The sequence below is a fragment of the Astatotilapia calliptera genome, chromosome 6, assembly GCF_964374335.1.
Source record: "Astatotilapia calliptera chromosome 6, fAstCal68.1, whole genome shotgun sequence".
Classification (NCBI taxonomy): Eukaryota; Metazoa; Chordata; class Actinopteri; order Cichliformes; family Cichlidae; genus Astatotilapia; species Astatotilapia calliptera.
Genome location: NC_137427.1, coordinates 36,285,901 through 36,297,072, shown reverse-complemented (window position 1 = coordinate 36,297,072; position 11,172 = coordinate 36,285,901).

Here is an 11,172-nt window from a genome sequence, read left to right as displayed (position 1 = left end):
TATTAGGTTAAATCTAAAATTAATTCAAACTAAAAAAAGGAAAAGTTCATCTTGTTTTCACTGAGAGGCTGAGAGTCTACAAAGCTTCTATTCTGTCACATATAATGTTAAATGTGTGCGTATGGCAACTCTTCTCTTCCTCCCAACCATTGACATTTTTTCGTGTTCTCGTCCCCCACAAAAAAGAACAAGTTGTATAATTCCTGTTGATCCTTACGACACAAGGAGATTACTTCCACAACTTAAGTAATTCTGATTGGATCCTTCCTGCAGAATATTGCCATCTCTTTTTTTATTTGTTGACGAAAGTGTCATTACATTTCAGCACATCACAGTTTTTGTCCTCTTGCACTATTTTTTTTCAGCTATCAATCATCTTGTTTTTGTCAGTAAAAGAAATGTCGTTGATGAAAATTATTAGTGGCAAAGAACACAAATATATATCCAGATTTTCAAAGGCAAAAAAAGTCCAGATCATAGACACCTACTAAAATTTGCAAACCACAGTGCAAGTTATAACATTCTGAATTCACATCCATATCTGACCCTAGGTGTTATTTTTCTTTTAACATCGATGTGTTCTGCAAAAATAACAGCAACATGAAAAGTAACACTTCACTGCCAGCTACCCTTTAGCCAGAGAGATATCCATGTAGCGGAAACTTGAGGTATCCCCCGCTTGAGACGGTAATAAAACATGGAGTTATGTAATTGTTTGACATTATAGTCGAAATTCGGTCCCAGCAGAATGAAATATTAAGAATATTGGGGGGGGGGGGGATAAAAACACCGATCCCCCCCCTTCATTGTTCCTTTTACATCACTTAAATATGAATTGCTTTCGCAATTACTAACTCCAGAACATGATCAGAGGGAAATGCATTCAAGCTTTTGGTTACTCCCTGGGGCAAACAAATGCTGTAAATTTAATAACGGGCGTTCGAATACACAGAGCAGTGGAAGGCAGCTCTTAGAAATCGTGCTGCTGTTCAGCAGAGGAAAGCCACGACTATCCTGCTTATACTGGATTTTGTGCATGTAGGGGTCAACTATAGTGATTTGCCTTAGACAATCTTGAATCAGCGGTATCCACTACCAAATGGTAGTAGATACCATTTGGTCTCTTCAGTAAGCAATTTTCTGCATTTGAAAGGATCTTTTATACCCCTCACAGAAATTGTCTGCACTTGTCTGGCACTCACATTATATATAAATGTGGAAACAGCGGTAACGTTGCCGGCAGCCAGACTTTCAAGGTGAAAAAAGTGGGAGCTCTATTCATTCATGAATGTGTTATTCTCTCTTCTTTTGGGGTTTTTTTTTCACATTATTGATGACCTTAAGAAAAGATGTACATTAGCAGAGTTTTTTGGGTATGTAAAGTGTACAGATCAATTCTGATGAGCTAAGACTCGCCAAACCTGAGACGTGTTGTCTCAAGCTCAATTCAGTTAATTTATGATTTCTCAATTCCTCATGACCTGAAACATAACTTTTTTGCGTACTTTTTGCGTTTTGATCGTAGTTCTTAAAAGAGGCTGTGAATTAAAGTTATTGGGATTGAACCCTTCAAACGTTTTCTTTGCTACCAAACTTTACTGGGTCTGAAATTCCAACTGAAATCATAACATCCTATTTGTCCGTTATGCAGGACATGTTTTATGTCTGCATCACTCACAGTCCTGCAGGTCAGTGGGCTATTGTGATGTCGAGCCCAGCAATCAATTACAGGCAGCGGCGGCGGTTGCCGGGGGCAACGGGCGGAACAGTCAAGGTTGCTAGGTAGCAGATAAGAACACTGGCTCTCATTAATTGCCTTTTGCCGCCGTGGTGGGGATGGTACAGGGCAGCTGATACTGCTGAGGTATGCAAGCAGAAACGCTTGTACACATCCAGTGTGTACTCCTACAGGCACATCACTACTAAAAATTTAATGACCTTTTCACACCAGCATTTATCAACTGAGCGCATGGGAGGAAGGATCGAATTAGAGAAAAAGAGAGCAATAGAGGGGGACCAAAAACAAACAAACAAATCCATAAGCAGCAGGAGTGTGATGCGTCACCCCCTGGCCAAGATTTGTAGAGCATCACATTAACTATTATTACATATGAGCTAAGACTATACCCTGCCTGTGTGTGGATCAGTCTGGACACTTGTGAAAAGGTTGCATCAGAATCTCAAATAGGCAAGCATCAAACAGTGCTCCAGGCAATCCCATCTTTTTCATTTCATTGACATGGCACATTATTACCTTCACATCTGAAGACTAATTTGGATCACTTTTTCTAGAAAATTGCTGCCTCGAGGCTGTAATACCAAACCCATCAGGTGCCGTCAGAGACGTAATCTCCGAAATCCTCTGACATTCAGCTTGGAGTAGTTTGATTTGACAGGACAGTCTTCATGTTTGTGTCCTGAGCTGCGCTGTGGAAAACAGCACCTAGGGTTTTTTTTATTGGCTCTAATTTACAAAGCTGGTTCATTAAAGTAGGCAACGGTTTACATCTGTCTCTCTTATGTGAAAAGGAGCCTGATTAAACAAGCAACCGTCTCAGTTTTTTTTTATAAACCTCTAATGTATAAACCTGCCAGATTAAATTAAAAGCATACCTCTCCTGTGTAAAACGCTGAAAGTAGAACACCGTACAGCTGTCTTTTTAACCAGCTATCAGTGTGTGTTGCATTTTCATGAAGGAAAGCCACTTTCTGAGCTTGATTACAGCAGGAATGTCACCACACCTTACCCTGACAACTTAGCCTCTCTCTACTTCTGACTTGTGGAAAATGAATCATCGGTTCACGACCCTCACGTTGCTTATTAAAGACACGGTTGTCTTTCACAGCTCAGTGTTGCTTTGTGGCCGGATAAAAGCTCAATAAAACCTTTTAGCTTAAGCACAGTGGGAGGAAGTTAAGCTCCCAAGACTTGTGTTCTTGGCTTACAGAGAGGGATAGAGGAGTGAGAGTAGAGTGTGTAAAGGACGTTGTGTACCAGTCTTTGCCTGAGTGGTGCTGTTAAATACTGTTAGGCTTGTTGTCTTTCTGTCTGTCTCAGTCTCTCAGTTTCACCTGTTACTGTTTCAGAGGCAGTGATGCTGGTGGGGTAACACTTAAAGAGAGGTGTCTGTGGATTAAACGAATACATCGAATGGGCAGAAACCAGAGGTACTGCGGGACATTTGGATTAAATTCACAATGGACAAAGATGGAAAGGATAGAGTTGGTTATAGAGAATAAAACTTATGCTGATGGAAGGTTGAGTTGATGTGGGAAAGGTAGGAAAGCTGGATAGGGGGAAAATGGAGTAAAAATGAGGTAGAAGGGTTTTCTTGAAACTTGCTACAAATGTAGGCGTTGTCCAAACACTTTTACAGAACAAAATGGATAGACCTGTCCATCCATTCATCCATTTGTTTCCGCTTATCCTTTTTCAGGGTCACAGGGGTGCTGGAGCCTATCCCAGCTGTCTTAAAGCAAAAGGCAGGCTACACAGGTTAGTGGATATACCTGTTCAGAGTAAATTCTCTCAAAGGTAGAACAGAGGGATGGAAATGGGAAGTGCAAGTCCGAATGAGAATAATAGGACAGATGTTTAGAAAGCCTCTCCCCATAGGTGTTTATGTTGTTGAGGCAAAAAATGACATGGATTTGGGAGGATAATTGATCCGCAGTGAGTCCCTAAATCTTTATTCAGATTACAGCAGATCAAAAACAAGAATTTAATGTAGCAAACTCATAAGTAGTTTATATCAAAGAACCAAGGTAGATCAAGAAAAGTTGAGAGAAGATGGACATGGAAAAAGATGGCAATGTGGAAACAGTGAGGTAGCAATAGTTGGATGTCAGAGAGACGCTAAGAGGAATAAGAGAGGGGAACCATGTTGAAGAGGGTGATTGGAAAAGAAGATACTAAGAGCAGCATTAGAGTCAAGGCTCCAAGCTTGGAAATTGCTGTTGTAAGATAAGGGAGGAGAAAAAAGAGGAGAAGGAGGGGCGAAGAAAATCAGAAAGAAAACCAACTGGAGAGTACCATGGAGGGAAAAAACTTAACTCACATCCTGTGGGATATCGGTTCAGAGATGAGCACAGAAACAGACAGGAAGTAGTTAAAGAGGGGGCTGCCGAAATCTGCAGCTGAAAATGCTGTTCTCATTAGTTTTGAAGAAAAGGGAAGAAATCTGTGATGTATGAATGAAAGTAAAAGAGCAAAAGCAGTGCGCAGGGCGATGGATGGCTGAGGTACCATCTCTGCCATTCCCCATTGGATGCCATCCATAACTAAAGAAACGTTCAAGTAGCTGTGACATTTTCATATAAATCAATGAATGTTTGCTGTTCTCTATCTACACGTAAGTGATAAAAGCTGGAGTTTGCTCTGGATAAATCTGGCAAACAGAATGTTGAGCTTGGCTTTTCTGACAGATGGAGATAAAGAAGAGAAAAAAAACTAAAAGGGGCAGAAAATTGAACTTTACTGAGAGAAAAAAGAGCTACAACTAACTGCTTGGTGGTTTTAAATGTAACTCGCTGCATTAGGTAATGTCATATTATTTGATCAGAATCTTTTGATACTAGCACTATGTCTATGTGATCTGTGATAAAATTGCAGTTTTCTTTACAAGTGTAACTTCATGACAAGCCACCTCTTCTGGTTGTTATAGAGTCCTATGAAAAGGAAAAACAGAAAAAAAAAGCAGAACCACATTTGGATGCAAAGCTTAAACTTGCATTACACAGTTTTGTCCAAGCTTCAGCTGCTGGACACACGGCCTCACATTTGACTCTAGAATACTTAAAGAGGAGTTCATGATTGACTCGGTGAGTACAAGCTTCCCAGGTCACGTGGCTGCCAATAACCCAAATGATCACCCCTTCGCCACCGTGCTGACAGTTGGTATGAGGTGCTGATATGATGTGTCTGGTTTGGACAAACATGGTGCTGTGTATTAAGGTTGGTCTATATGCTTTTCAAAAAGGAAAGTTTTCGCTAAAAAGCTGATGTGACTGTATGATTATTCAGCTAACAACTACTGTGACACTAATTTTTCAAGACATAGGACAAAAATGAACAGTATTTTTTGGATCTTCTAATAAAAAAGAAAACAACAACAACAAAGAAAATGTCATGGAATTAATTGTTGACAGAACATGACATGAATTTATGATAGTTATCTGTTTTTATTCTATGACATTTGGAGCAAACAAATAATCATTTACTCCAGGAGGTATTTCTAGAGTAGATATATTCTATATTTTAATAATTTACCAAATGTCAGTAAGTGTCATGTAGAACAATGGAAATATTACTTGTTGGGTAAAGAAAATGGAGCCTGTGTTCCCAGTCATGTACGAGTAGGGACTCATACTTGTTTGCATGCACTGTAATGAATGATTTATTTCTCTTACTGTAATGAAAAATATGAGTATTTCTTAAATAAGTCCTTTAAAATGTATTCCCCCTGCTCAATATGGGGCGGGACATATTGTCAGTGATATACACAGGAAGGAAATCACGTATCTAAGAATTCCAAAAAGGAAAGGCAAGTAGTGTATTATGAAATATGATGAAGGCAGCTTGTCAGGCTTCGGGCAGAATAATACACTTAGCATGCAGAAGGATGGTGGGTGAAGGCAGAGAGGCAGAGAGAGAGAGGATAGGAGTGCTACTTGGAGATAGATGGAATGAGATTTTCCTGATATGATTCTGAACTCTGCTCGGACAAGCAATAACCTTTCCACTTTTTTTTACCGTCCCCTCTTTTTCTAAAATCCCTTCCTTTTCCATCACTTTCCATGTTTCTCTCACTCCCTCCTCCTGCCCAATCCTCTCACTAACTCCCATTACACCCAAACTCCCTCGTTTGCCACCCTCCTCTCCGGCTTTGCAGCACAAATTACACCTCGTTTCTGGAGCTTTGTGAAAATACGGCCGTCATCTGTGAAGGGATGAAAAAGCATTTGTAAAACTGGATGTGCGTGCCCGGAAACAAAAGCAGAACAGGAGCTGTATGTGCATGCAGTTTGTTTTTATGGCCTAATAAGCAGACTCATTTCCATGTACTAATTTATGAGCGCATACAGAATGTATAGTGCAGCGTGCTCTTCCCTGCCTGTGCATAAATACCATTTTGGTGAATAGATTAGCCCCATAATCTGTTTAACCAGCAGAATGCAGCGTGGACGTTTGTGGCCATGCGGATTCCAAGTGTCTCCTTTTTTATGAGTGGGTAGTTGATCAATGATTGTCCCCGTTCATTCTGGCAGGGTTTCTTTTCAGAGCCACTTACTTAGATTAGACTAAGTGAACAGACAGAAAGTGTGGAGAAGAGAGAGAGAGAGAGATAGAGAGAGAGAGGAGATGGGACAGAACAAGGCAGAGGGGCGCAAGGAAGTAAAAGCTGATAAAAAGCAGGGCAGCATGCCGTGGACTGTGGGCTGATCCATCAATGGAGCCCACACACACACACACACACACACACACACACACACACACACACACACACACACACACACACACAAATAAAACTAAAATAACTGGTTTATAATATGGAAGTCCATGCAATACAGTACAGGAATCATCCAATGGGAAAAAAGTGAATTGTTCAATTATTAATTAGATTTTGACAGCTTTAACTGCTCAGTGTTTTGCCTTTGATGCTGATGTGCTGATGACTTTAATGATGATGATGATGACGGCATAGTGGCAGACAAGGGACAAGAAGACGTTGAGAAGTGCAGCATGCACTAATAAAACATAGCTACATGACCAGTAGTCTAAGTACGTGGGCCCAGCTCTCTTAGTCATCATTAACAGTGTTAGCCACAGCTACAGCTGTCACTTGTTAGGATGTGATCTCTCAGCTTTCCGCTGGGATCACACCACAAGTGATATAGTCCTGTTGCCACTGACAACGTGTGACATTAGATTTTAATGACATGACAGTTAGCATAACAGAAATCCACGCGTGTCTTCGGGGATGATAGACTGTCTGAAATGTGTTCAGAAACATGTGGGTTTCTATCCTCGAGCTCTCGGTAACAACCACAGAATTATCACGAGGTAGAAAATTGTGAATGTAGCAGAGACGGGACAGCGTGATATCTTTGTTATTCTTGGATATTCCACTACAGAAAAATAAAACAGCCCCATGCATCTCCAGTGTATCCTCACATTATGACCTCCCGTTCCTTATTTATTTGAAACCGCTAAGTCTCAGAGAAAGCAAAAATTACAGGTCCTATTTCAATTCTGTGCTCGGTGCTCCCACTGCCACTTTGTATTATGAACATCTTTATAAGCAGGCACTATTTTACTCAACCTGCCCACCTCGTTAAATGATCTCCGTCTCCACAGTTGTCATTCCCTCTACAAAAATACCTCTCATAATACAATCACATAATTTTGTTTCAAGAGCTGTTGCATGACCTTAATCTTATTAGCCAAATCAGTCCCTTTAGCTGATATCTCCAGCTGTTGCCATGGCAATGGCCCCAGGTGGCATGCTTGTGGATTCCAAATCCAGACTATTTTCTCACGCTACTGAGCTCCCCCGCCTCAAAATCTCAATTAGTGGCCGACAATAGGCTCTTTCAAATGATCATTTGCCAAACTCACCAGTCAATACATTGCCCGCCTTTTGTCTTACAGGAGAATTTTGTCTCCTTTGCCAGCTATTCAAAGCTAATTTTGCCTTTTGAGTGACTAATACACACATTGGCTTCCCCCCCAAATCTAGCAGTTTTTCCAGTCTAGCAGTGTCGCACTCCAGTTGTCCTCTCACTTCCCCCTGTTATTTCCTCCTTTGTGCTTTTTGGCTTTGTGCCTTGATCTTCAACTGCATATCACTGCCAGCATATAGGACTGCCATTTTTAAGAGGATAAATGCATCGTTTTAGTATTCAGCATGGGCATGTTAAACTGTTTTTTAAAGTCATGCATGGAACCACTATTTACCATTTCAACCAGTTACATCAGGGATGTTGTGGGGGCGTCATAGCTGGTACCTGAGCTCTGTCACAGCAAAAATTCAACCATGTAAAAGCATCCATGCATCACAGAACACTTGAGCCCAATGCGCTGTGTTGTTCATTATAAATAAACTCAATACTTATTGACCTAACATGAAGCCTTAAGCCCACTGAACATATTTATTTATATCCTTTTCTAGTCTATAGTATGTCACACATATATGCAAACCAGTTCCCCTGAACAGCTCAGTGTCAATTATATTATTATAGCATTTAATATATTTATAATAATTATGAACAACAGTTTCACCTAGAGCATAAAATCTGCTTCAGATGAGTGGCCCTTTTTCTCTCTGGTCAGTATAGCAGAAAGGTACAATTAAATAAGTTATGAGTAATCCTTAAATCATTTTGCATGGATAATGACACCCTAGTCCCGTCTTGTATCCTCGCTCTAACCATTAACATTGTAGCACTATAACATGCTGCGTGGAAAGTGGACAGTGCAGGGATATGACATTTGAAAGGTGCAGGATGCAGTGTGCTGTTTAAATAATATCATGTAGGAGAACTTGGCAGTCATTTGTGAAGTTTTAAAGGTTCATACTTTTTTTGAAAAGGTTTGTGGGCTGGTCTCCATGACAAAGCAACACCTACACAATGATAAAAAAAAAATTGTTAGTTGTGTTCTGTTTTACTCAGGACTACTTAAACACCATGTTATGTGTATGGATTAATCCTCTGTTCATCTTTTTTTAATCTTTACTATGTCAACATTCCTTCATGATTCATCCTTCAGTGCTGATATACGTTTTCTTTGTTTTATTTGAGTCTTTTGCAAACCGTGTTGATAAAGTGGGGTTCATGGTTTACACTTATAGAAAGAGAGGATTTGCAACATAACATAGAGAGAGAACAGAGTAAGAGCATTTTTAATCATCGCCTGAATGATGATGGTAATTTGTGTGTGTGCGCGTGGATGATGGAGGTTATTACAGGCACCTTATTAGCAGTGCATGCATGTGTGTTTGGTTTAATTGCTCTAATCATAATAACCGTATGTAACTTAATGTGAGAGCCATTTAGCGTACGAGTCTGTGTCTATGCCTGTGGCATTTCCTCACTTCGCTGTGACTTTATTGTGACCTCATATCAGCTTTTCCACTGAGAAATAACAAATGCATGCAGACACACAACCACACCTGCTGAGAGAATCACAAAACACAGTGCAGTGGCCATGTAATGGGAAACAGATTGTCTAATTGCTAATTACTATCATAGAACAGGACACACACATTGCACAGGTATGCTCTGCACAGTAACCTGTTGGCTGTTGGTTATCATCAACATCAGGCTACCTGTGAATACATTTACCAGAGTTAACCTTCCACCACACAAGCTTACAGCTTACAGCTGTTTGTTCATCCATCATTTGTGAAAATTTACCAACTTACCACTTTGTGTATAATTATTCTTCCCTTGATCAAAAAACATATTTAAACACAGCAAGATTCACGAAATGTGTGCAAAGTGTACAATGGCAAATTTGCATAATCAGAATCATTCAGCCACCTTGTTTTCTGTTCCTGCAGTCTTCATACATCCTCAGCCGTATTTCAGTTTATAAAGCTGCATGTTTGCCTCGAGGAAAAGTGGAGAAAGTAATGAGGATGCTGCCTGAGCCACTAGGGCAGGGGTGGGCAACTCCAGGCCTCGAGGGCCGGTGTCCCTGCAGGTTTTAGATGTGTCCTTGAACCAACACAGCTGATTTAAATGGCTAAATTAGCTCCTGCAGTTCTCCAGAAGCCTGGTAACAAACTAATCATGTGATTCAGGTATGTTGACCCAAGGTGAGATCTAAAACCTGCAGGACACCGGCCCTCGAGGCCTTGAATTGCCCACCCCTGCCCTAGGGAGAAAAAGTGGGAGAAAGTGAGACTGAAGAAAGTAAAACAAGAGTATCTGAGGAGAGAGCGAGAAAAGGCACTCCTTTCCAAAGTGTTTCCTGGGGCGTGATGATAATAGTTCAAAAAAAAGAAAAGAAAAAACAAGACTCACAAGCTGATAGAAACTATGCTGAATATCAAGACACTCACTGTCACTTAAGTAGAAACAGAAAAGTTTTGACTTCAACATCAACGTTTCAGATTCTTCAGCATCACTGGGACAGTCAACAAAGTTAGACTGTAAGTGGTGAAATCCAGTTTAATAATTGATAAAACAATAGTTTAATAATTAGAATAGGTTAAAACAAAACCTTTCAAGTTAGCATTTTGTGCTCGTCGCATCTAATGTCATATTTCGGAGTTACAGGGTTTGCTTAATCCTAATTATAACCAATTTGTATTTATGGTGTATGCTGTAACTGTAAATCATGACCAAAAGTATATAATAATAATCATCATTTTTTAACAATATTATTATTATTGTTTTTATAGAGTATAGACAAACAGAGTATGAACAATTTCAGGAAGGAAAATATTGCTGAGTCTCAGATTTTGTAACCACAGCTTGCGTATAGATTGTGTGTGTCTGGTGTTTGTGAATGAGGCTCAGTGTCTCAGTGGGCAGTGTTCATGCAGTTTGTATCTTGAATGTAACACAACAAAGGAGAGATAAATAAGTAATATGTACCGAACACATATTTCTATTTAAGAGTGTATTTTTACAAATCAATATAGATACAAATATGTTGACATTGTCCTTTCCAGTAAGTCCTGTTTCTTCTTTGGTGCAGCTTTAATGACAAGTTAAGTTTAGAGATGCCAAAAAGTAACAAACACAAAAGCCTCTGCTCCTCAGAGGATGCCCTTAAGAATTCAGACAATCTTAAAATCCTGCAGTGCAGCCCCCATGCAAAGATGGGAAAACACTTCGCTTTGTCCATTAGATAAGTCACCGTGGGATATACAGAGTGCCAAAAACAGAAATTTAACTAATAAATTAAAAAAGAAAAAAAAAATCAGAATACAGTCACTATCTCGGGGGACAGTGATTAATGATTTGTGTTACTGCTCAGCCTTTCCACCCTTAAGGCCCAGCTTTCAAGTTTACTGTAAAAACTGGAAAAAATGTTTTAATGCGATACATTCTTGCCTCAAATGACCAGCAGTGGAACACAGTCTGGTTTATATTATTGACATCAATAATCGCTTCACCATATCAAAATGTTCTGAAGCAATTTTGTTAAAGTGTTGCCTT